This window comes from Haemaphysalis longicornis, unplaced genomic scaffold (genome assembly GCF_048455015.1).
Source record: "Haemaphysalis longicornis isolate Haplotype H1 unplaced genomic scaffold, Haemaphysalis longicornis Haplotype H1 scaffold_8, whole genome shotgun sequence".
NCBI lineage: Eukaryota > Metazoa > Arthropoda > Arachnida > Ixodida > Ixodidae > Haemaphysalis > Haemaphysalis longicornis.
Genome location: NW_027526445.1, coordinates 114,198,632 through 114,223,350, shown reverse-complemented (window position 1 = coordinate 114,223,350; position 24,719 = coordinate 114,198,632). Strand labels below are relative to the sequence as shown.

General features: G+C 50.5%; 1 long non-coding RNA gene across 1 annotated transcript in view; it reads left to right on the top strand.

The window, feature by feature from the left end:
- The window catches only part of LOC144149062 (uncharacterized), a 161,875-nt gene extending 140,771 nt beyond the window's left edge, over positions 1-21,104 (top strand). Inside the window, exons 4-5 of the long non-coding RNA XR_013318153.1 lie at positions 4,513-4,723; positions 20,259-21,104. This is a non-coding gene — a long non-coding RNA (uncharacterized LOC144149062). The remainder of the gene's footprint in view (positions 1-4,512; positions 4,724-20,258) is intronic.
- Positions 21,105-24,719: the final 3,615 nt, after the last annotated feature.

Sequence of the window (24,719 nt, the reverse complement as noted above, 5' to 3'; positions counted from 1 at the left end):
TCTCGTCATCGACAGCACCTGAAGGACATAGAACACTGTGGCTAAAAGAAGTAAATTGCACACAGTATCTCGTGCAAACATCGACAAATCCTTCTAACCCCACCTAGTTCTCTGAACTCTTGCTCGCTGTGTTTCCAGCGTCCAAGATTAAGTAGGCTGCCTGTAGTATTGAGTGGTACGCCAGAGTATTTTGCCGGAGCTACCGACCCCTGCATATTTTCAAAAACTTCCGACGTGTCTTCTACTCCACGTGCCAGAAACGTAGTGACTTTTTCCAGCTTAAAGCACTACCCGTATGTTTACAAAACTTTCCAGCTTGTTTTAAATGCAGAGCATTTCAGTAACTCACGATGTCATCCGCGTTGACGTCCGTAGTCGTAGTCCGCATCACTCCCGTCGGTCTGGCATTGGATTGGATTCGATTGGATTAGCTTGGATTGGCTTGGCTTGGCTTGGATTCGATTGGATTGGTTTTGGATTGGATTGAATTAAAGTGGATTGTGTTGGATTGTGTTGCGTCATAGCCGCGCCACGTTGCGTCATAGCCGCTCCACGTTGCGTCATAGCCGCAGCAGGGGGTTCACGGCACGTTTCACGTTTCACCATCGACTTCATCGACAATGTCTACGCTGGAAGAAAAGGCGGCGCGGCGGCGTGCTGCGAATGCTGAGCGCAAGCGCCGCAAGCGAGCCGCCGACGCCGAACTTCGCCAGCGAGAAGCCGCAGCCATTCGGGAACGTCGGGCGGCAGATGCAACGCTGCGGGAACGTGAAGCGGCATCCGTTCATGAACGCCGAGCCGCCGAAAGCGAACTTCGGCAGCGAAAAGCGGCGGTCGATCGTGAACGTCGGGCGGCGGATCCAACGCTGCGAGAACGTGACAATGCATCGAAACGCCGACGTCGAGCCGACAACGAAGACGTTTGCGAACGCGAAACCGCCGCTAAACGCCAGCGCCGAGCCGCCGAAAGCGATCTTCGGCAGCGAGAATCGGCCGAAACAAAGAACAAGGAGAACAAAGAACAAAGATAACAGAACTCCCCCTGGCGGAGTTTCAGGCAGGGGGCGCGCGAGCAGTGCGAAGGCGGGAAATTTGAATTTCATGGGGTGGTAGCAGTAAGCGCATGACGGCGGTACAGGCCACTATGGCGAATCACTGCTCTGCATTTCCGACAGCTTTCACATTGAGTGGAACGGCTTCTAATTTTACTGCCTCTTGAACATTTTCTTTGTCGCTGCAGACTATGGCTATATCATCCGCGTATGCCAATACTTTTGCTTCGCTCTCAAAGAATTTATAAACACTTATTTTTTCACTGTTCTTACTCTTTAAACAAAACGGTTCTCAGTACATGGAAAACAACAAAGCACTCAAAGGGAAGCGTTGCTTAACCGATGATATGAGCTGAATACCTGGCGCAACTTGCTTATTGACAATAAAACTAGCGAAGCAATGCCGATAAAACCATTTCACCCAATCCACTATCACAGCACCCACATTCACGTACTCCAAATTGCAAAACGAAATTTCATGTTTAACACGGTCAAACGCTTCACGAGGACACAGGGATACAGACAGTGCACTCAACGAGCCCAGCGCAGGGTCTACAACCTACGCTGATTCAGAGCCCTCCTGTAAAGCTCACGATATAGATGAACAGAGAACCGGCAGGAATGATGCTAGACCGCCTCAAACAGGCCGTCAACATAGTTAGGCCTATGCAAAAGGTTGCATAGAAACCTGCTACACTGCCATGAACGTGAAGATATCACTGGAGGGACACAGTATTTTTCCTTCTTGAGCAATTAAGATATTGGGCTTGACCTATAAAGAATATTGCAAAAATAACCAGCTAAACCAAAAGCTAGACGAGACCCACAGTGAAAATAATTACGATCCTCCGAAGGATTGCGAATCAGAACCACGGCACGAAAGAGCAAGACATGCTACTTTTGGTCGAAGTGTTCATTGTTTCTCGAATCACCTATTTCGCCCCCTACAGCATCTTTTTAGTGCGACAAAAGCAGGAGATAAACACAATTATTGGAAAAGCATACAAACAAGCCCTAGCTTTTCGCGCACGTCCGCATTCGACCGAAGCACTTGGACTACATAACAGTCTATAAAAACAAACTGAAGCGCACATCACCGCGCAGAGAACTAGGCTAGCTATTACCCCCTAGACATCACCTACTCCAATGCCTAGGCTATGCACTTCCACAAACCCTCGAAATGACGTCAGACATCTCACTGGAGATTCGGTCAATGCTGCGAGAACCCCCACTTCCACGGTACATGAACGCTCAGCATCATGAAGGGAGAAGACGAGCCAGATCCCAAGCCATCAAAGACCATGGGGAGAATCTACCACCGTGGTGTACAGGGATGCAGCGGACTAGCGCGCGCGAACACCAAAACTGCAGTTATCGCAGACCCCACGGCCCTCAGCATGAGCATAAGTCTAAAGTAGTGCATAACCTCCACGCGGAAGAGCAGCGATATCACACCCATGGCGCAGGCTCAAGCCAGTACCATGATCACTTACTCCCAAGCAGCTTGTCGTACGTACGTGCACGGTGGGAAGAATTTCCAAGAAAGCAATAGAGTCCCGTGCCCAGAATCACACCAACAAAAACCTATCAATAATTTGGTTGCCTTCCCATTGCTACTGCACGACAATCAAGCAGCTCAAAGCGTTCGTGCGAGGTTTCTAAAACCGCGCACCATTGGAGGATGACGGCCGGGCAGATCACCCTCTCACTACTTTTAGCGAAACAACGCAACACTACCAGCTATCCGGATGCACTTACCCACCAGGAGCTGACTCGCTCTCCACAGAAAAAGAAGTGACTTTCCACCGTCTATAAACGGTCCCACACAGAACCATCCACCGTCTATAAACTATCCCACACTCCACGAGGCTACATCCCACACCCCCCGAGACTACATGACGTTCACTCACATGCTATACCCTCTGTGCAATTACTGCGGCCAACGCAATACTCTATATCATATGGCCGGGGAGTGCTAGAATAACCTAGACTTGAAACTAATGCCCAGCCCCTACGAGCAGTGGGAGAGGCAACGTGCGAGCTCTGACCAGAATAGGCAGGTATGGCGGACCGAAAGGACAGAGACCCCGTGTAGAACCAATGCATTCCTGGACCTTGCCGACCTACAAGATCTTCAGTCGAATAACGTTGTCCCTCCCCCTCCACCTTCCCGTGTGAAGTGCAAACGCCAAAATGTATGGTACCAGCGTTTAGGTGGTTTGGATTAGAGCGAACTGTACTTCGTCTGGAGAGGGGGAGGGCAGATGAGGGCGCTATTTAGCGGCGACGCATGACACAAGACCGAGGGAGACGCAGTGCAAAAGATGACGCCATAGCCGCGCATGCCGCCCTCCTCCTCACATTTACCCAGACGCTCCACTCCACTTTCTATCTGGCGTCATTCGGTACGCCGCATGGCCAATAGTTGTGGTGCTGCTTACAGCTTTGCAGTTGACCACCTTCATGGTGGGGTTTAGAGCCTTTTTTTCAGATATGGCGCGATTTTTTATCAGTCATGAGAAATGAGTGCGCAATTAGTTCATCGCAGGAAATACGGCAGTTAGGTGCACCTCGATGGTACCTAGATGTAGCTTCTTGACACTTAATAATTAGAACTGCATTTCTCACTTAGATAATCAATCAAAATACTTAAATGTCATTAACGACGAACATTATTGGCGGCTATTCCACTGTACTGAAAGTATTATACGCTATGGTTTCTCCGAGTAGCGCCATTGTTCTTTAAAATCTTTGTTCGTGATAGCTGGGAAGCCCTGTATAATCTTTTTGCCTTATGTAACGTCCAATTATTCGCGGTGGAGATGCACTTGGCAGAATGTCAAAGTACTGACCTGTAGGTGACCCCTGTTCCTAACATGAAAGCTGTACTGCAAACGCTTACTTCCGATTTTGTCCTATGGGGTGGAAACATTGGTCTCACGAAGAGAAAGCTCAGTTCATGCCAACGGGCTATGCAGAAGCAGGATGATGAAAGTAACGCTTATATGTAGGAAGCAGTGACGTATATTCGGCAGTAAACTCTGGTGGAAAGCCTTTCAGCAGTACTAATTGCAAGTTTCATTGCCAAAACTGCCCAACAAGCCCATGTGGGGCTATGAACGTTTGGTTGTAGAACGTTGACTCTCGGTGCTGGAGGCGGTGGGCAACACATTGTAAGCAGATGACGTTGGTCGATTGTGTTTATCTTACTCACATTTGTCCTGGTGATTGGTTGTTTGTTTTTTCGTAATTTGGGCGGCATTTTGACTGCAGCGGAAATAAATTCTTTTAGGGTTAAACTCGAAAGGGCATGTCCACTGGGAGTGAAATCCTCACAGGATTACTCTCATGAGCTGAAGGAAACAGCATCTAATCGACGAGGTTAAAGTTGATTCCAGCTTTTGGTCACAAAAATAAAATATTACCTTAATTATTTAATGAATTTTACGTTTTTTTGCAGAGGCATATATATAGGCGGACGGGACGCTGGGTGGCTAAGAGTGTCTGGCGAGCAGGTGATTACTGTACGGGTCTTCAAGCATAATATCTTCCTCACATCGTCAGCAGATAAACCTGAAGATGATGCTGTTTTGACCTATAGAGGAAGCGTGCCTCTTACATCGGATATCGACTGCAGTACGGACGTCAAGAAATTTTACAGCATCACCGTCGTAAGTAAACATTAGAGTTTTGCAATGGTAAAAACTTACAATTGTAATTGTACAAAAACCCGTAAGCCCACTCACGGCTTCTTTTTTTTATAAATATGAAATAGTTACAAATGTGGAGCTATGTTTCTTAGCTAGCTCTATACGGCAATGTCAAAGAAAATGCTTGCTCAGAGGAAGTCGCAAATGTCAATATCTTTTTTGCATAGCTCGCTCTCGGGTACAGCGAGCTCATTAGAAACTATTTACGAAGAAATGGGCATTTTTAAGTGTACAGTAAGACAAGCTAGCAAAATTAGAAAGTTGTTCGTAGAAGCAGCTGGGGGCAATACCCTTCATGAGAAACGTACGTCGCTCATGATCTCGCTTCTGGCGCTAATGTCAGCAACTTTTATCTCGGTCCCCTCGGGAGTTAATAAAGGCGTGCTATAAGAATAATAAGCCACAGTTACCACAATGAACTAAGTCCGCTGTTATTCCGGGCACTGAAACCACTGCCCTTCGATTTATTGCGTTTATACAAGAGGTCTCTTTGAGTAACTAGCACTGTGAAATACCGTAACTGATTTGATCAATTGTTATTATACTGCTCATCTCGCGAAGACTATAGGACTCACGTTCGGGAACTTTTTTTTGGAGCCAGGAAATAGCGATATAAGGGGAAAACAATGTAAAATGCACTAATACAATTTTGAAGTATTAAGCCATTCGAATGGAAATGGTCAGATAAAAGTGCGACAATAGTAGAGCAAGTAGACTGTAACCATTTTTACAGTAAACGCTTCTTTCTTTTCGACAATTGTGCACTTGCAATTCTTTGAACGTAGCCTTTTTAAATGTTTTCATCACATACTGGACAGATAAGCTGTCTATTGTATATCTCTCTTAAGTTCCTGGTTGTACCCGCCGAATGGAAGGTTAGAACTGCTTGATTGTGTGCGCAGATGTAGCTTCGTTTTTCTCTGTCGGTGATCCGAGGGCATAAGGAGAGTAAATGACGTGTCTACTCTGTAAGCGTGCATATAATGTTAATGCTTACGTGAAGTAGCTGTAACCGATACTTACCGTGTCTGTGCGTTGCTTGTGTTATGGCACCCTGCACTAGCTTTTGTTTCTCTGTCCAACCAGTTTTCGTAAGCTCTATTTGCAATAAATGGTAAAAACCTTTAAAACACGCCATGGCAGCTACGCCCCCTTAATCGTGTGAATATGGAGCCATTGGTGTCTCATCACCGAATGTATATTCTCAGTACCACGGCTACACTTTGACCCATGCGTGTTTTTTAAGTGCGAATGCACTTCTTAAGCGAGCCTGAATCGTCCGCCGCCGTAGTCCGCATAGCAACAGCTGCGGGTGCGCGCGCTCCTCGTCTTCCCTAGCAACGGTGGGAGATGGGCGTGCGCTGCCTGGCCGCAGACATGGCCATACCCACGTGGGGGATTGGCCAGGAATCGGGCGGGAGAAGGGCTAGTGCACCCGCTTAACGGAGTACTGACACGAAATTTCAAAGCTGAGATCCGCTCTAGCAATCAAGTACAACGACAACACAAATAGGTGTCTGTGAATAAATGCATCTTTTTTTCTTTGTAGTTGTGTGTGTGTGTGTGATCTCTCTTTCGCGAACATTACCGAACCACGCAAATTCAACTCGTGCATTCGCACTTTCACATTCTTCCCCTCGGGGAAATGCGGGGAATTTTTTTTACTTCTTAGGTTACAAGAACTTGCCTCTCTAACTAATCACCACTTGCGACCTGCATCTAGGCTTAATTTTAGAAAGCTATAACATACGCCGAGGTGGCTCAGCGGTTGTGCCATTCAGGGGCTGAGCCTGACGGGCTGAGCCAGTTCCGTCCCGGTAGTTGTGGCTGCTTTTCTAATGGAGGCGGAAATCAGAAACACCCGTGTGCAGAGAGTTAGGCATAAGTTTAATATTCCCAGGTAATAGACCTAAATACGAAGCCCTCCACTACAGCGCGCCTCATCGCCCAGGTGTAGCTTCGGCTTTTTAAACCCCAAAATCAATCAATAAATAAAAGAATACAAATCAAATAATATTGATTGAATAATTCATTAGGGATTTTGAATCGCGGAAGCTACACCTTGGCGAATCAATCATAAAGTCCTAATCTTTAGTTATACGAGGGGACAGGTGACCTCACACTAATTGTACGTCAGGGTGCGGGTACCGGTTGACTACGAAAGAGCTCAAAGTGTTTCGTTTAGCCTTAGGTTTTAGATGCGGAGCGTCTTATGCTCGGGGCTATTTCCCGCGGCGTCGGCGGTGGACCGGCGTTCGCACACCACCGTTTCTTGTCCAATCCCCCACGTCTTATACTCGGGGGTATGTCCCGCGGCATCGGCGGTGGTCCGGCGTCCGCACACCACCGTTTCTTGGCCAATCCCCCAGGTGGGTACGTGCTATAGAAGCGGAACAACAACAACAGCAACAACAACAGCTCCGGTTGTACTTTCGCTTGACTCCGTGATTCTTCAGATAAGTAGGATGGAAGCAAAAGCCCCGTCAGTGAGTGTGCTGACGCAATTAGGTAAGAGCATCAGCGCCAACACTAACAGCAATTACACCCAACTACAATCCACGGAACGTGTATCGATCTCGTCTTTACCAACTGCAAAGGCGACGACTACATACAACCGCTGTTACGAGATCCACTGACTGTGCACTTCAGCGACCATAAGGCCGTCATACTCAAAGTAAGAAGACGTGCAAACCTAAATAAAGACCTTTAGATACCACTTCAATCTCGTCTCACTCGCGTATATACGCATACAATAAGGAAAATTACATCCATCTCCCCGAAGGGAACCATGACACGGAGGCGTTGGAGGAGAGGCCCAGACCAAGGAGCAAGGCCAGTTTTATTCCCAATGCAGTAGGGTCTCCATATACTGACGCCAGGGCAAGCCACAGCGGCAAGCAACATTGTCAGCGGCAGTAGCGCGACGGAGGCCAAAGGGCGCGCTCACCCGCCGGACGGATCCCACACCCCTGCCATGAGTAGATGGAGACCCCACTGCGTTCGGAATAAAACCGGCTTTGCTACTGGCCTGGGCGCATCTATAAACACCTCCGTGGCATGCGCTCCACACCTAAAACCACAGATGCCCCTAGCAACGTCCGCCTGTAGCTTGCCGCTGCGGCAATTCACGTGTAGTGCAGGCGCACCCTCATGTGCAGTGGCAAATCCGGAGGCCACGTTTTCCCCGCACTTGCGAGCCCGCCATTGCCGAAGGCACCGAAACCAACGCCGCTGCTGTGGCTACAACGCCTCATGGAGTGCGTAGTTTTGAGGAAGACACGGACCCCGAATTCCCGAATAGCCTGACTGGCTGACCATCTGCCCCGAACTCGCCACGAACTCCCCAGCTACCACACCTGACGCCGCGACACCGGTACACCCCAACACCAACCAAACCTCAAGTCAAAAAAGCGGCCATCAACGCTGACAACGCACAACCTCCCCCTGGAGACCTACTACCTGAAAATGATGTCAAGGTGGTCCTCCGCCCTCTAGGAGGCCGTAACTTACCACAGGAAACAACGCGGGTCTCGTATACATACTTCAGGACGAAGCCAAGCTCCTTCACCATGCCGGAGACCAGTTTAGTCTCCATTGCCACTCCAACTTCATTGTCGTGAGTACCCCAATCAAAAACAAGCCCAACGCTACCTGGAGTTGTCGGCCCTGAATTGGAAAGGCACCATGTACACGCCCGCTAAACGCATCCCCACCCCAAAAGTGAAACTGCGGTCACAGCACTATTCACTGTTGTACCCCCGAGGAAGACGCCCACGCAATCCTTCAAAGCATCATAGAATACAATCCCTTGCTTCTTATTTTCAGGGCTAAAAGACTTCATAACACAACGATTGTACAGGTCTTTTTTCAAGGTACCTTCGTGCCGTATTGGATCCGCTACCAGGCCCCAACCGTGACATGGTACCCTTTTGATAGGAAGCAAGATGCCGGCCATGCGTGCTAGCGTCGTGTACACTACAAGTATGTTTTCCCGCACCCACCCCTTTTTAAACGTTTCACATCCTGCGGCACCCAATGTCCTCAACCCAACCGTCCCTCTACTCCGTCCTGCTTCTCATTCGGCGCGCCACACCTTACCGGAGCGGCTGCTTGTCGTAATCGCTTCCAACACCGCCGGAAGTCAAGCACTCCTGCCATGACTCGACAGCACCTGGATACCATCCCACCTCATGGAAAACCATCGAAGTCGACCACTGTACCAGGCCACCACCTCCAACATTTTACCAGAACACAAGGCAACGCCAACCCTGACAGCCCTCCTTCCTACAGCAAAGTCTTCCGAGGGCTTCCCCGACGACCACGAGTCGGACACGAAGCGCGGATGCCCCAGGAGCCTCCTAGTGACCCCAACGTCTCCTGCCACGCGTCACGTCATTATGATCACGTCATTCGCCAAATGAGAATACTACGAGAAACAGTCCTCCGCCTCACTGCCGCTTAGTGCAAGAAAAGCAAACCGTGTGCCCAAGCCTTTCTAGTTCCCCCGACATTACCGCCACCTCCTCCACAGCGCCTGCGCCTACTGAGTCATCCACGCCTACTATTCACGCCCAAGCCCGCGTTAAAGCACAAAGATAACGTTGTACAAGCAAGAAGTGGATGGAGGAGAAAAGATTCGACAGATATAGGCGCCGGTATCTCCGCATCGTGTCTCCTTCGTACACGTCTAGGTTGCGGCGCGTTTTCTTCGTTCTTTAAGTATTTACCAATTATCTCAGCAACAGGTTTCGTTAAAACCTAGCCCCCCGAACGAAAAGCCGCGATTGATACTCAGCCAGCCTAAACGGACGGCCCCCTTACTCCGCGCTCAATATCAGTCCATGTTCATGTGGATTCATGGCCAATTGACGGCGCTAGAACCGCCACACAAGAATTACGTACCGAGATACTATACTTCGTGCGGTAGTAGGACCAGAACCCACCGCCCTCCATGAACCTGACTCCTGCGGATGCCCCCATACCTATAGATGCCGACAAAAACCTCTGAAGACGTTATAGCCGGCCAATGCTCCTACCGCAGCTTCAAGACGAAGGGGGCATTGCTTCAATATTTTCTGGTCAAAAACACGTCCAGTCATTTCACTAGAGGAGACAGGCCCAAATGTCCAAATGTTGAATTTGAAACCTCACCGACAGTCCTAATTTCTAAAGCCTGCGAATCTAACACACCGCCACTACAGTTCAGAGCAGCGTCCTCGATGCCCGATGAGCGACAGCCTTATGTCGGAGGGCGTCAGCCGGAAGAAGAGTTCGAAATAGGAGGTCTAGAGATTCCAAGGTGGAGAAGGCAATTGAATCGTTGGGAAAGTGGAAAGGGGGAACACGGAAGGAGAAGTGAACTTTTGAAACGCCATGTTGTAAGGGACGCCACATACGTTCTTCTGGGGTGTTGTGGGGAATTTTCTCCTAACAACTTCATTCTTCGCTTCCCGAGTGTGACGCCTGTACCGACATTGCGATCTGTAATAGCGAAATCTGAGGTCTGCACGAGGTAGCGAATCACTACACGCTTGATATTTGCGGTGCAAGGATCTGCGATCATTCGAACACCATGCATTGCCCTTGTGTGGCTTAGGAACACTTTCGAACCTCCTGTGGAGGTGCGACGCTGTTGAAAGGCAGTGTTTCGTTACCAAGGATCCTGGGCAAGATCCTCGACCAGACAAGACTAAGAAACCTTCATCAGCCGCTTCCTTCGCGCAAGGGGGGCCTCTTTCATGCCAAAGACAACATAACGGTGGTCCGAAAGCGTCGGAGTGTCCCGAACTTCCCCGAAAAATCCCGGAAGACCAGGCCGTTCTACTCGCCAAAGTGACGTCGATCTCCGTTCGCGAATATTTGGTGGCAAACGTCGGAAGGGAGTCAGGGTCATTCAAAAGTTTATGTTGACAAAAATGAAAAAACTGGGAGAACTGCTGTCCTCTCACCTCCCGAAAGGGGGTTTCTAGCATTAAAATCACCAGCAATGACCACATTGCCAGCGTTGTTACTTTACAAAAGGGAACCAACGGAAGAAAGAATATGTCTAGAGCCACAGATGGCGCAGCGTACACTCCTATAAAGAGTATGGACAGGTTAGTCGCGTTTAAAGTGAGGGCGATCACGAAAGGTGACACGTGAATGGGAAACAAGTTCAAACATACATTTCGACAAACAACCATGCAACTCGGTGTTTCGGCATGGTGAAATTTAAACCACCGAGGCGGAATGCCTGGCACAGTCCCACCCCTAGCATACGGGTTGCAAACCATCGCAAAGTAAATAGTTGTGGCTTCTATATAAGAGACGAAATGTTCAGTTGCACCGCGACTGTGGTCAAGGTTTTCTTGAAGGAGCCGTAGTGATGCCAGTTGTAGTGAAACTGGGTTGAGCCGGTAATTTTGGACGCGTGCAGAGTGTCCTCGTAAATGGTTTGTGCGTAAATGGTCTTGCAACGCGAGGTGTCAAGACCTGGCAGCACGGCGCATTAAAGGTGTAATTAAAACGATGCGGCACGACACTCCCGGCACACCACGTTATTCTTATGGGACATCACGTAGGTAACGAACTTAAACACGGACAATAGCAAAAGAAACGACAAACCAATGGTTTGTCGTTTCTTTCTTTAGTGTCCATGTTTAAGCGCGCTACCTTCAATATGTCCCATATGCATTACCATCTAGCCCAGTTGTCACTTCTTCTACACGTTATTCTTATTTTCTAGGTTGCACGCATCGGCCGTGTGCGTCTGTGCGCAATACGGATTGCTCATATGATCATTTGGGCAACCGGTTGCAACATGGCCGTAAGAGCAACATTTCTGGCAGGCCGCAACGTAGAAATTCTGCTTAATGATGCAGTATGCCCTGCCTTTGAAGAGTTGGTCCCGGTCTTTGAGTACATTGTATACCGATGCTGAGACCTCAATTATGTGCACACTGTTGTCAGCACGATCGCTGAAGTAGGTCCGATGCCGGAAGCCCTCCTCAGGAATGTCCAGTTTGTGGCGCGCGTTTATGTTAGCCCCCAAGATTCCAAGAACAATGCTGAGGTGGCCACCAGAATGCTTGAATTACGGAAGGCGACCTGGAGTCTGGGTAACCCTCAGTGCAGTTTTTCTTTGTGTATTTGAAGAAATCGCCTTTTCTAGATTATCGATCGACTCGCGGTCGGCAGAGGCAACAGTGAGACCCGAGCGAGATGGAATGAGCTTCACCTGTTTAACCTCATCCCCGAGGGGTCATTACCGAATGTTGATTTCAGCACCATTCGAACCTCGATTTGCTGAAGAATGAATCAGGGTCAGGAAAAGAGCATGGTTAGGGTTGTTTGCGTAGGACATGCACGGCTGTGCATCATAAGAGCAAGAGCAGTAGGAGCGTACTGCGAAGCTGTGAAATGGGCTGAGGTAGTCTCTGAGTTGCGGCCCAGGCCCTCTAGGATGTCCGCAAACGTTGGCTGGCTGGCCTGACGTGATGCCACGCCATCAGGAGCGGAATAGGAATCTCGGTGGCGCCTAATTTCGGACACCTGCTTGCGTAGTTCTTCAATGCACCTTTCTGGCCGATCAACATCAGTCTTCAAAGCAACAACGGTGGCTTGCATAGCAAAAAACAAGCCCATCACCTTCTCTCGCACAACTACCGGCACCGTCAGATACGGGGCCTCGACAGGCATCTCAAACGCCAATTGCCCCATTCATTTCGAGAGAAGATGAAAATTGAAACGTACCTTGTGACGTACGGGTATCAGTCCAAATATATACAAATAAAACAGACAAACATGCTAACAAACCTTGTAATGATTGTCCGAGAAGCAACTTAAAATCTCCTTCCCAATTTGCGTGGTGTCCCTAGCGTCTCCTGTCATCAACTCTTCATATGATCGTGGTAGGTGGTGTTGACAGCTACCCGGGGAATTTTTTATGTCCTGTGGATGCAGACCATGAGGAAGATTGTTCATGGTTATGAGGGAATTCATGGTTATGAGGGAATGAGTCCTTCTGCTGGTGTCTCGTTACTTCGCTCAGCGTGAGCAGAACTTTGGGATGACGCAGACTGAATGGTGTCCTGGCGCAGAGTCCTTGCTACTCGATTGAAGATCTCCATCACTGGCCAACTGTATAGCAGTGGCGGGGTAGCCGAGGCTGTTGCAGTCAAAGGCTGCTAAGCCTAACTGGCGATTTCAATCATTAAAATGCTAACAGCCGGCAATGCACACCAGCAGTCACTCAGCCGCTTCACGGTAGACGTTCATATTGCCGCGAACCATGCATTGGGTTTGTTTATTTGTGTTTTGCTTATGTCGCCCGGCTGTGCCCGTCTGTGTTATCGGTGTTGTCTGTGTGGCAAGGGAGGCGCGTGTTCCCTTCTTTCTTTCTGCGCCGCATGTGTTATCTCTCATGATAGGGAGAGCGTTCCGAACTAGCGTGAACCGCCTAGAATAATCTTCTATGATCTAGAGTGTTCTGGATGCGATTCAACTGTTCCATAAGCCCTCACGCCGATATATAAATGACAGCTAAGCAGGCGCCGCGGCATTCGACGGACCACCGCTCGCGTGCGCCAGTCACTTTGTTGACTGCTGCTTGATGATCACCGTCTACTGTGAAGGTGCTGCTGCGGACGTCGACGCTATGGTAGAGAGTGACCAAAGGTTGCTTCTCGACCGCGGTGTGTCTGTCGCAAGAAGCATACCGCGTTGTAAGCAACGCGAATCATACGTTTTGGTCAGCAATTTCACCGATGAGTAACAGCATTTAAACAATTCAGTGCACTACTTGCGTTCCACGAAGAAACGCAAGAAGTAAGTGACGTGATCGTAGTTGCCGACTTTGAACGCGCACTCGAAGATACCTTCAAGCTTCCGCATACCTTCGACGTGCATCCGGCGCTACCGCAAGAAGGAAGGAACAAGTTATTGGCTTTGCTGCGTCGCTGCAGCCAGTGTTTTTCGTCGAACTCAAAGTTACGTCGGACACCACTGGTGAAGGACCGGATAATAACCGACGATGGAGCCCCACCTACCCGACAGTCACCGTACAGCGTCTCTTCACACGTGTGCGAAGTCATCCGGACTCAAGTACACGACATGCTTAGCGACTACATAATCAACATCATGACCAGTCTATCTACGCCCACTGCAGGGCGAAGATCTCTCGCATTATTCTCCAATTACCCCCGTCCTGCGCTAACTGCGACCAATTATACCCACAAGCTTCTTGCTCTCATCTGCCCATCTAGCATTCTGCTACCCCCTTCAATTAGAGAAATAAATGAACTGGGAGGTATGCTCCAATGTGAATTTCAAGTAAAGCCAATTTGGTAGAAAAGCAAAGAAAAGCGAGGCTCTTGCAACTCACGACAGAAGACAACACAACCCAGTCCCATCAGAAAGTGATTTCGAAATGCAGGGGTGGCGCCTCCTGAACTAATTCAGCTCCCACATAAATGTACCCTTTCCCCAATGAATCTCGTATCATCTGCGTAAGCTTGTACATGTACACCTGGGGGGAACGTGGTCTCCAACAATTCATGAAGCACAATGTTCCAGAGAAGCGGGCTCAAGGGCCACGCACGCCATACCTCTGCATCGAGCATCGACCTTACCACCCAAACCGATAAAGCTGACTCCCTGGGCTCACCCACAGTGCGTGCCCTAACCGCAAGATGATCCGCGATCTCGTTACCAGGTATGCGTGCGTGGCCCCGCACGTGGAAAAGGAAAAGACGCATGCGCGTAGAAAGAACTGAAAAAAGGGCGCGGATGTCCTCTATGCCCTCGTTACGCGTGCGCAAAGAGGCTAGCGCTGTCAACAGCGATAAGCAATCTGCGTAGACCCGTACAGGCCGTTCCGTCGTGCAACCGGTTAGATACACGAGGGCCTCCCTGAGGGCGATCAATTCCGCCACGAAAGCACTACCCGCCCACGAAACTTTAAAACGCCTAGCTTCCACTAAACGACCCGTGTGCGTGTACACTACAAAGGCGGCACCCGCCAAGGAATTAGAGAATGCACCATCCGTGTAAACATGCAACCCCGTAACCTAGCATAAGCGAGTGCCTGTGGCGTCTCCAATCGACGGAATGGACAGACGACGCGAGATGCGGGATGCCGCCGCCAAGGATCAAAAGTACGGGGGATCATCATCAGCGTTCGCGCGAAGAAGAGGTCCTTTTCGTCGGCTCTACCTGATTTTCATGAATTTGGTGAGCGCGTTCCAGTTTTTGCCAGCTTTTTGGGTTTCCGATAGCTTTTACCATTCCTAGGCTCGGGTTCTAGTAGGGGCCGTTGCGCAAAGCGCGTATTTCTGGCGCTTGGGGGCCCTTCTGTCAGTTAGGCTTAGCTGCTACCATTCGTGCCTCCGCCAGCGGCGGGGGTATGTGGAGCGGCTAAGTCAGTGAAGCTCAGCACTGTGACTTGCGTAGTTTAACCTAGCACTGTGTATAGATCTCGATATGGCATCCAGGTGCTCTTCTGTGCGTTCTAATTCGCCTACGTGTAGCTCTCTTGGAACGGAAGATGTTAATTTAGTTGTCGCGGCAATGGATGAGGCGGAGCCGGCTGCTCGGGGCAATCCCTCGTGCTCTGGTTCAGGGGGCGCTTCAGCGCCCCCGGTCAATCCCGTGGATGGGCATGCTCCCGTCAATCCCCCCATGGACGGAGATTCCCCCGCTGCTGTCTGCTCGGCCTTAGGCCAGTCACTGTCGAATATTATTAACGATCCTCGCAATAAGGTGCCCTGCTCTGTTTGGTCCGAGGTTATGGATGTCTATTTTAAAATGCAATGTTTGGTAATGTCGTTGAGCGCCGGGAAGAGTTTGGCTGAGGGGCAAGTAATTCAGCTTCGCCAACAGGTGGACGATTTAAGAGGGGCTGGTTTGTCGGGGGGGAACGGGGCCGCTCCACCTCCTACGGTGGAGCGGTCGCCCTCTTTTGCGGACGTGGCGGGCCGCCAGGTTTCGCCGACGGCTGCGGCTCGCCGTCCGTCGGGGGTAGGGGATAGTCGGCCTGATCACGCTCTTCATCTCAAGCTAGCCAACCCTTCGCCTTCTCCAGGCAAAGATATCGTCGCTTTGCTTAAATCTTCTTTTAATCCAAGTGCCATTGGTGTCGGGCCGGTCACTTTTAAGCCTTCACGTGCGGGTTTAACTGTGGTTTCTAAGGTTAGTGCATATCTTGATAACCTGGAGACGGCGATTAAGTCTAATTCGGTCACGCGGTCTGCCTTAGTGGTACAGAAGCCTTCCAGACGTAACCCTCAAATGAAAATTTTGGGAGTGGATCCCTCAATTGTACCAGCCATGCTGCTGTCTCAAATTAATTCACAGAATGACTTGGCCATTCCCCCTGATGAATTTAAGCACCGGACGGTGTATACCCAGCGTTTTGGCGCAAGGGTTCACGTTGTAGATGTGTCCCCCGAGGTGTTTGCTTTGCTGAAGAGTAAGGGAAGGCTTCACATCGGCTGGACCTCCTGCACGTTAGAGGAGAACCTCTACGTGCCCACTTGTTTTAGGTGCTCTTCATTGGGGCATTCAACGAACCATTGCGAGGCTCCTCGCGACATTTGTAATAACTGCGCGGGTGATCACGCTACGTCGGCGTGCACCCTGGAGGAACATGCCAATTATGTGTGTCATGAGTGTCGCGTGTGGAAGCGGCCTCATGACCACTTTTTCGGCGCTTCCACCTGCACGTCGGTTTCCGCTTGGGTGGCACGCCTGCGCCGTCGGACGGATTACGGTGACCCGCAGTCGTCTGCCTAGCACCTCTTAGGAACTTTTAAACGTCACTGATGTCTCTTGAGGGATTAAAATTTATTCAAGCGAATCTGGACCACACCCGAATGGCGTCTTCCCATGTAATCGATTTTATCCAAAACCAGAGCATTCATTTTTCTATAATTGGTGACCCGTACGTGCGCGCTGGTAATGTTCCAGGACTACCCCACTCGGTGATGACGTTTGCTTACCCCCATAATCCTAAGGTTCTCCTTCTTGTGCAATCTGTTCCGTTTGACCCCTTTCCTATTCACATATCGGAGTATGTTGTGGCGGTGCACTTCTCTTCCCGGGTGTTCTCGTTTTTACTTGTGGCCGTATACGCCGCCCCTTCGCTCCCTGTAACGGACATCTTGGATCCCTGCTCGCAGTTAATTATGGCGAATCATTGTTCGCACGTTATTATTGCTGGGGATTTTAATGCGAAGAGTCCCAGGTGGGGAGGGCAGGTACCGGATTCTCGTGGGGCTGCTGTAACTCAGTTCCTTGTGGCTAATGATTTTGACGTGGCAAATGATCCGGCCTCGTTGCCCACGTTTGTAACGGATTACGCGGAGGCGTGGATAGATTTAACGTTATTTTCAAGCGCCTGGAGGGATTTTTCTGTCCGTTGGAGGGTAAGCGAGACTCCCTCTCTCTCTGACCACAGATATGTTGTTTTTTAGGTTGGCTCTCACCGCCTCCCGACGTGCAAGCGGTTCACTCGGGCTGGGCGCTCCCGCGTGATGGCTTCACTTGCGCGTAACCGCTGGTTTGCGCAGGTAGCCCGCTCTGAAATTGCTGATCCGGTGTCGTCAGATTTGATAGTCGATCATTTTTACGACTTATATGGCACGCTGTGCAGGGAAAACGTACAAACCGCCCGTCTCTACCCGCAGGCCAAGCCTTGGTGGTCAGATGACATAGCGCGGCAGCGATCGCAGGTGCGGTCGCTCCGGCGCAGCTTTCAGCGCTCCCGCGATCCCGCGGAGCGTCTGGTTAGGCGGGATGTATACTATTCGGCTCTCCAAAAATATAGGTGTGCAATTGCACAGGCAAAAGATGCGTCAGTGCGGAAATTCTGCACTGACAACACTGAGAAATTCCTATTTGGCGATCCTTTTAAATTGGCCTTTGGTAAATTCCGAACTCCAATAACTTTGCCTCCCTTGGACACGTCTGACGGGTTGCGCACGACTTCTCAACTGGAGTCTGCGCGTGTTCTGTTATCCGCGCACATGCCTAGGGATGACGCTTCCACGGACGACCCTGTGCACGCTGCGGAAAGAGCGTTAGCTGAAACTCCTTATTTCTCGAATTTACGGGACACGCCGTTTACTGTAACAGAGGTCCGTGAGACGGTGAGGTCTATGAGGGTGCGCTCCGCTCCCGGGCTTGACGGCCTGACGCCGGAATTGGTACAGACTTTTCATGAGGCACATCCGGCTTTCGTGTGTTTTGTTTTCAACTCCTGCTCTTCGGTTGGGGCACTTCCCGACGGCGTGGAAGGTTGGACGGGTGGTCTTTATTCCAAAACCGGGTCGGTCGCCAGAGAACCCTAGGTCTTACAGGCCCATCTGTATGCTATCGGTCTTTGGTAAGGTTTTAGAGAAGCTGTTGTTTTCCCGCTTGTATTATTTTTTGAATAGTCATAACCTAATCCACCCTTTGCAATTTAGCTTTACTCATAACAAAAACACCACGGTGGCTCTCCATCGCTTAAGGGAAGTCCTCCAGTCCCGCCGTCGGGATTTGCTTCATTCGGTTCTGATATCCCTCGATTTCCAGGGTGCCTTTGATTCCGTATGGCATCCTACGGTTTTAAATTTCCTTCGGCGTCATTCCTGCCCCGTTAACTTGTACTGCCTTCTCCGCTCTTTCTTATGTAATCGAAGGGTGGTGTGTCGTCTTAAGGAGGGCGATGCGTCAGTTGAGCAGTCCATAGGTAGTCCTCAGGGTTCTCCCTTGAGCCCGCTTCTCTGGAACATTGTGCTTCATGAATTGTTGGAGACCACGTTCCCCCCAGGTGTACATGTACAAGCTTACGCAGATGATACGCTCCTAGTGGTGTCGGGACGTCACCGCCGGGAGTTGGAGCGTCTATCTGCGGATGCGCTGGCGGTAGTGTGTGAGTGGGCGGAATCGGTTAAGGTTAGGCTGAATGCGTCAAAGTGCTCTTTTATGCTGTTCCCTAACGGGCGGGTTAGCTTGGCCGGCCGATTGCCTACCATACGTCTGGACGGAGTTAATCTCTCCATGGTAAAAGAAATGAAAGTCCTTGGAGTAGTCCTGGACCCGTGGTTCACATGTATGGCTCACACTACTTATCTTAAGACTAAGGTCGACATTCTCGTTCAAAAGCTGGTTCAGTTTATTCACATGCACTATCGACTTGCTCCTTCTGCCTTCCGTCGATTATACCTCCAATTGATCCAACCGGCCATCACTTATGCATCTCCAGCATGGTGGCCGGAATCTCCATCAAATTTCTTGGTAAACCGAATTAAGTCACTTCAGCGGATCCCTCTTCTCGTTTTGACGGGGGCCGTGAGGACGGTGCGTACTGAGGCCTTGAATGCGTTGACGGGCATTCCGCCTTTGGCCGAGGTTTTGGCGGCCCAGAGGGCGCAATTTTTGCTAGTTTCCCTGCGCCGCGAAGTAACTTACGGCCGCCTCTCGCTGTCCCCGAACCGCGTACAGCGTACTTTTGTTCCTTGGCGGCGGCACCCCGCATCTCGCGTCGTCTGTCCATTCCGTCGATTGGAGACGCCACAGGCACTCGCTTATGCTAGGTTACCGGGGTTGCATGTTTACACGGATGGTGCATTCTCTAATTCCTTGGCGGGTGCCGCCTTTGTAGTGTACACGCACACGGGTCGTTTAGTGGAAGCTAGGCGTTTTAAAGTTTCATCGGCGGGTAGTGCTTTCGTGGCGGAATTGATCGCCCTCAGGGAGGCCCTCGTGTATCTAACCGGTTGCACGACGGAACGGCCTGTACGGGTCTACACAGATTGCTTGTCGCTGTTGACAGCGCTAGCCTCTTTGCGCACGCGTAACGAGGGCATAGAGGACATCCGCGCCATTTTTTCAGTTCTTTCTACGCGCATGCGTCTTTTCCTTTTCCACGTGCGGGGCCACGCACGCATACTTGGTAACGAGATCGCGGATCATCTTGCGGTTAGGGCACGCACTGTGGGTGAGCCCAGGGAGTCAGCTTTATCGGTTCGGGTGGTAAGGTCGATGCTCGATGCAGAGGTATGGCGTGCGTGGTCGGTACAGTGGACCACGGTTCATACGGATACGGAATTGTTTCGCTGGATACCGGTAGTTAGGTCCCTCCCACCTAATTTCCCGCCCCATCGAAGGGTGATTTTCTTGATCACGGGGCACGGCCGCTTTTCTTTCTATCTGTATTACCTATCTCTCGTTCCTCATCCTCTTTGTTTCTGTGGGTCCGAGTGCTGGAACATTGAACATTATATGTCTGATTGTAGCGAAACTGCCCATTTCCGCCAACGATTGCAAGATTTGCTTCACACTGACCTTCCCCCCTACTTTATCCCGCGCTATTGCGTAACCAGCGCGCACTAGATGTAATTAAGGAGACGGTTGAATTCATTAATCTCTACATGCCCTCAACAGACTGACGTGATTGGACCGCCGGGTGCGGCCTGAGAGAGTTGCCCTTTTTGTATGTCTGTGGGTATTCTGCGCTTTTGCTCTCGCTGTGCAGGTCCCGAGACGCCCTGGTGTTCTGTTCCGGGCTCCAGCGCGGGACCCGGGAGTTTGAGTTGGCTGCTCGGGCTCCTGCTCTCGGTTCCTGCGTGGACCCGGTCTGCCTGCGGCTCGTCATCACCGTCCCCTTAAATTTTGGTCGGATTGGTTGAGACCAGTCCCATCACCATGGAGGGTGTTTTTTAGTCCAGCCAGGAGAAGGAGGCATGGTTTTTCACCCTCCAGGGATGGGCTAGTTTATCCCTTTCGCGGTCCCCTTAATGTTTGGTCAGGAGAGGACGAGACCAGTCCCATCACGATGGGGGGTGTTTTTAGTCCAGCCAGGAGAAGGAGGCAAGGTTTTTCACCCCCCACGGATGGGCTAGTGCACCCCTTTTACTTTGGATTTCAATAAATGCCGCTGTCTGCCGGGTACCTCCCGAGGCTGTGGTTAGCGATGATGGATGATTAGTGGAGGGGAGATTCATTGGGGAAAGGGTACATTTATGTGGGAGCTGAATTAGTTCAGGAGGCGCCACCCCTGTATTTCGAAATCACTTTCTGATGGGACTGGGTTGTGTTGTCTTCTGTCGCGAGTTGCAAGAGCCCCGCTTTTCTTTGCTTTTCTACCAAATTGGCTTTACTTGAAATTCACATTGGAGCATACCTCCCAGTTCATTTATTTCTCTAATTGGCTTTAACCTGTGATAGCTTTGCTGGTGCAGGTTTTTGTTCCCATTTTCATTTATTTTGCTTTCATTACACAAGGGAACAGGAATTTATTTCATCTAGCATTCTGCCACCCCCTTCAATGCTTGCCTTCTGTAGGGATCCAGTCTAACCATTGATGACCGACAGTTATCTTGCCTTTGCTTTATATGCCCTGCCGACATCCATTACTTCTTAATTTCTACTAATATGTCCTTAACACGCGTTTGTTACCTGAGCCTACTACGCTCTCTTCATGTCCCTTAATGTTACACCTACCATCTCCCGCTCCATTGCGTGCTGAGTCGTCCTCAATTTAAATTGAGGACGACATACCCTTTTAGTCAGCGTCCAAGTTTCTTCCCCGTATGTAAGAAGGCATAATACAGCCATGGAAGAGTCCGTGGGCTGCACCGATCGTATTCTTGAAGAAAAAAGACGACTACCTGAGACGGAACAAAATCACCAACAAGGACATCTACCCCTGCCACTAATCGACGACGCCTTCGACCACCTCTGCCACGTGAAGTACTTCTCATGGATGGATCTCAAGACCGGCTACTGGCAAGTTGAAGTGAACGAGAGAGGGAGGCCGAGAGAAAATTGCATTTATAACCCTGGACGGTCTATACAAGTTCAAGATGATGCTGTTTGGGCTGTCCACGGCGCCACTAACGTTTCAAAAAGTCATGGACACTGTGCTAGCTGGCCCGAAGTGGCCCAACTGCCTCTTATGGTTCGACGACGTTGTGGTATTACCCGAACTTTCTATGAACACCTTGCAAGGCTGGAGTCTATACTCGAAGCTATTCTCTCGTCGGGGTTAACGCTGAAGCCCGAAAAGCGCCGCTTCGCTTACGAGGAACCCAAAATGTTGGGACACGTCGTCAACGCCCCGGGAGTCCTGCCTGACCCGGCGAAAACATCAGCCATAGCGAACTTCCCACGATCCAAACACAAAAACAGCGTGCGAAGATTTCTCGGACTATGCATATGCTACCGGAGCTTCGTCGCAAGCTTCGCACGCAAAGCAGAGCCACTCACACGCCCGACCAAATATAACACCCCTTTCGCCTGGAAAAACGCCCAAGAAAAAACTAGTGCACTTCCACTCTGTGAATATGGAAGACCTGCAAGGCTGGGTGCAGTCCACGTACAAAATAACACACGTTTGTTTTAATTTGCGGTGGAGCATACTTCCTAGCCAATTAGCTGAATGAACATCTGAACGATCCAAGCTTTGATCTTGCACACAATCATAGAGCTGCCTGTGTCTATCACTCGTCGTATGCGTCTTACTGTTTTGTAACCCACAAACCCAATCCGCGCTACCACTACGGACTCTGGACAGCTCCAATCAGGCCGTTGAACATCCGCGTTTTAAACCTCGCATGAGCACAACGCACCTGCCATCCATCATTACGGGCATAAACCCTGTAGCTGCTCCTGCTTGCAGCCCCGCCACTGATCCCTCCTACAAACCTGCGCACGCATAAACCGGCAACCGGTCATATGCGCGTGCTTAGAAGTGATAGACGCGGCCGAAAGTATTCCCTGAAAGCCCGCTGGATAAGGGATATCGGCTTACCCCAGCATTCCAAGCGGACAAGTTGCTCTTCATACGGGAGGGATTCGCCGCTACTCGACGAGATTCAATTCAGACGGGAACAGCGGCGCCCGCAGTTTTCCATTGTTTTTACGCGCATTCGCACTTCTGTTGGGGCTAACGCTTCAATTCTTGCTCTTCCTTCAAAGGTACGGCATGCATCCATTCCGTAAGGATTTAAAATCTGGACACCCTTGAGTTCTATACTCGCGTACACATGTCGCTGTGCGTTCCCCTTCCCCCTAGCACGCATCCTACTGTCTGTGTAAGATGTCTGTGTAACAAATCAACCCACACCCGAACCACTCCATTAAGGAGGACAGCCGACTAAGCGATTCGGGCCATCTTATTTCGACACCAAAATCTGGCACCAGCACAACCGGCATTTAATTGGTAGCGGCATCAAGCCTAGCTGGGCATACACTCCCTCCATTTCCACTCGCAAATATAGGACTCATAAACGCATAGACACCTGCGCAAATATCGCTCGGAAGGACTTCCAAGCTGAAAAAAAAGATGGGCTGACGCCACCCTTCCAACTGGTTAAGTTTCTCTTCAATCGGGAAAAATTCTCAGCTATTTGGCGAGGTGGAAGTTGAGCGGAAACGGCGGGGTTCGGTCGTTTCAGGGGGCAGCCCTTTGGCAGCCGTTACTTGAGTCTCGCGGGAGCTGTTACGGTTTGTCCGCGTAAACGAGTGAGCGCATCAGCGACGAAGGAAAGAAAACGAATAGGAGCGTCCACTGAAGGGTGAGGTGGAATACGGTACGTACCGCTGCGGCGTCATCTCCCTCACGGCCTTTCCTTCACACATGTCTCATGGGTCGCCACAAAGGAGGACCCTCACACCCCCTGACAAGTTCTCCAGACGCTGTTCAATCCTCCGCTAATTCAGACGGCGGGACATTTGCGCGGCAGGTTGGAAAACGATTTGCAACACCGTGCTGCATCCTCCCTTGTGCGGGGCTAATCCAAACCACGTGATATTTGTGCGGGAGGCTTAAACACATTTTGCAACATGCTGACCGGCGGCGGCGGCGCCTCGAAGTAGCAGCTGAGAAGCGCACGCCGCCGGGTGTTCGCTGATCACACGAACACTTCCTGAGACGCAGCAGAAATACGCCGTGACCGAGAAGACGGCACCTAGCGCGGTGCAGAAATTTGATATTAGGGAGTGTGGTAATCGTTAGGGCATCTTATACGCCATCTGCTTCTGCGATTTTTTTCCAATCATCTGATAACTGTACTACCATCATTAGCTGCCGATCAAGCAACTTGAAAAGGGTGCATCGCTGGAGGGGAGGGGAAAAATAGCTGTGAAACAGGTATCAGCGGCAGCGAGGAGGAGCCGTAAAGCTGCACCGAGTAAATCGATGACACTGGAATAAAAACTTGGGGGTTATACATACACTGTTTTGCATAAAAGCATTCTGCGAGCTGCACCAACACCTGCAAAACCCGCCCGTGCTCGCTCATTTCGACGAAAATGTCGAAACAAATGCACACGCACGCCAGCGATATAGCTTTGGGTGGCATCCTTGTCCAAAGGCAAACCGCTTGCGAAAAGGTAATCGCCTATGCAAGACGTGGTCGGTCGAATCAGGAAAAAAAAACTACACTGCCTCCGAAAAAGAGTGCCTGGCTATCATATGGGTCATTTCAAAATTTCGCCCATACGTGTATGGTAGACCGTTCAAGGTTGCGACAGGCCACCGTGCGCTGTGTTGGCTCGCCAATTTGAAGGACCCCTCTGGCCGCCTTCGGCGGTGGAGCTTGCGCCTGCAAGTCTTCGACGTTACAATAGCCTACAAATCCGGCAGGACGCACTCCGACGCCGACTGCCTGTCCCGCGCCCCCGCCGACCCACCACCACTAGACTCCTATGAAGACAGCGCGTTCTTCGGATCGGGACAGTGAGCGACCTAGCCGCCCAGTAGCGTGCAGACCCCGACTAGCGCGTCATGATCGACGACCTCGAAGGACGCAAGGTCACCGTGCCTAGGGTGTTCAATTTGAACTTACAAGCAATCAGCATCGAAAACTCCGTCCTCGTGAAGAAGAATTTCAGCTCCGCAATGAGAACGAATTATGTAATTATCTACCCCGCAAACCTTCATGCCAAAATTTTCTAAGCGTGGCATGACGACCCGTCTTCCGGTCATCTGGGA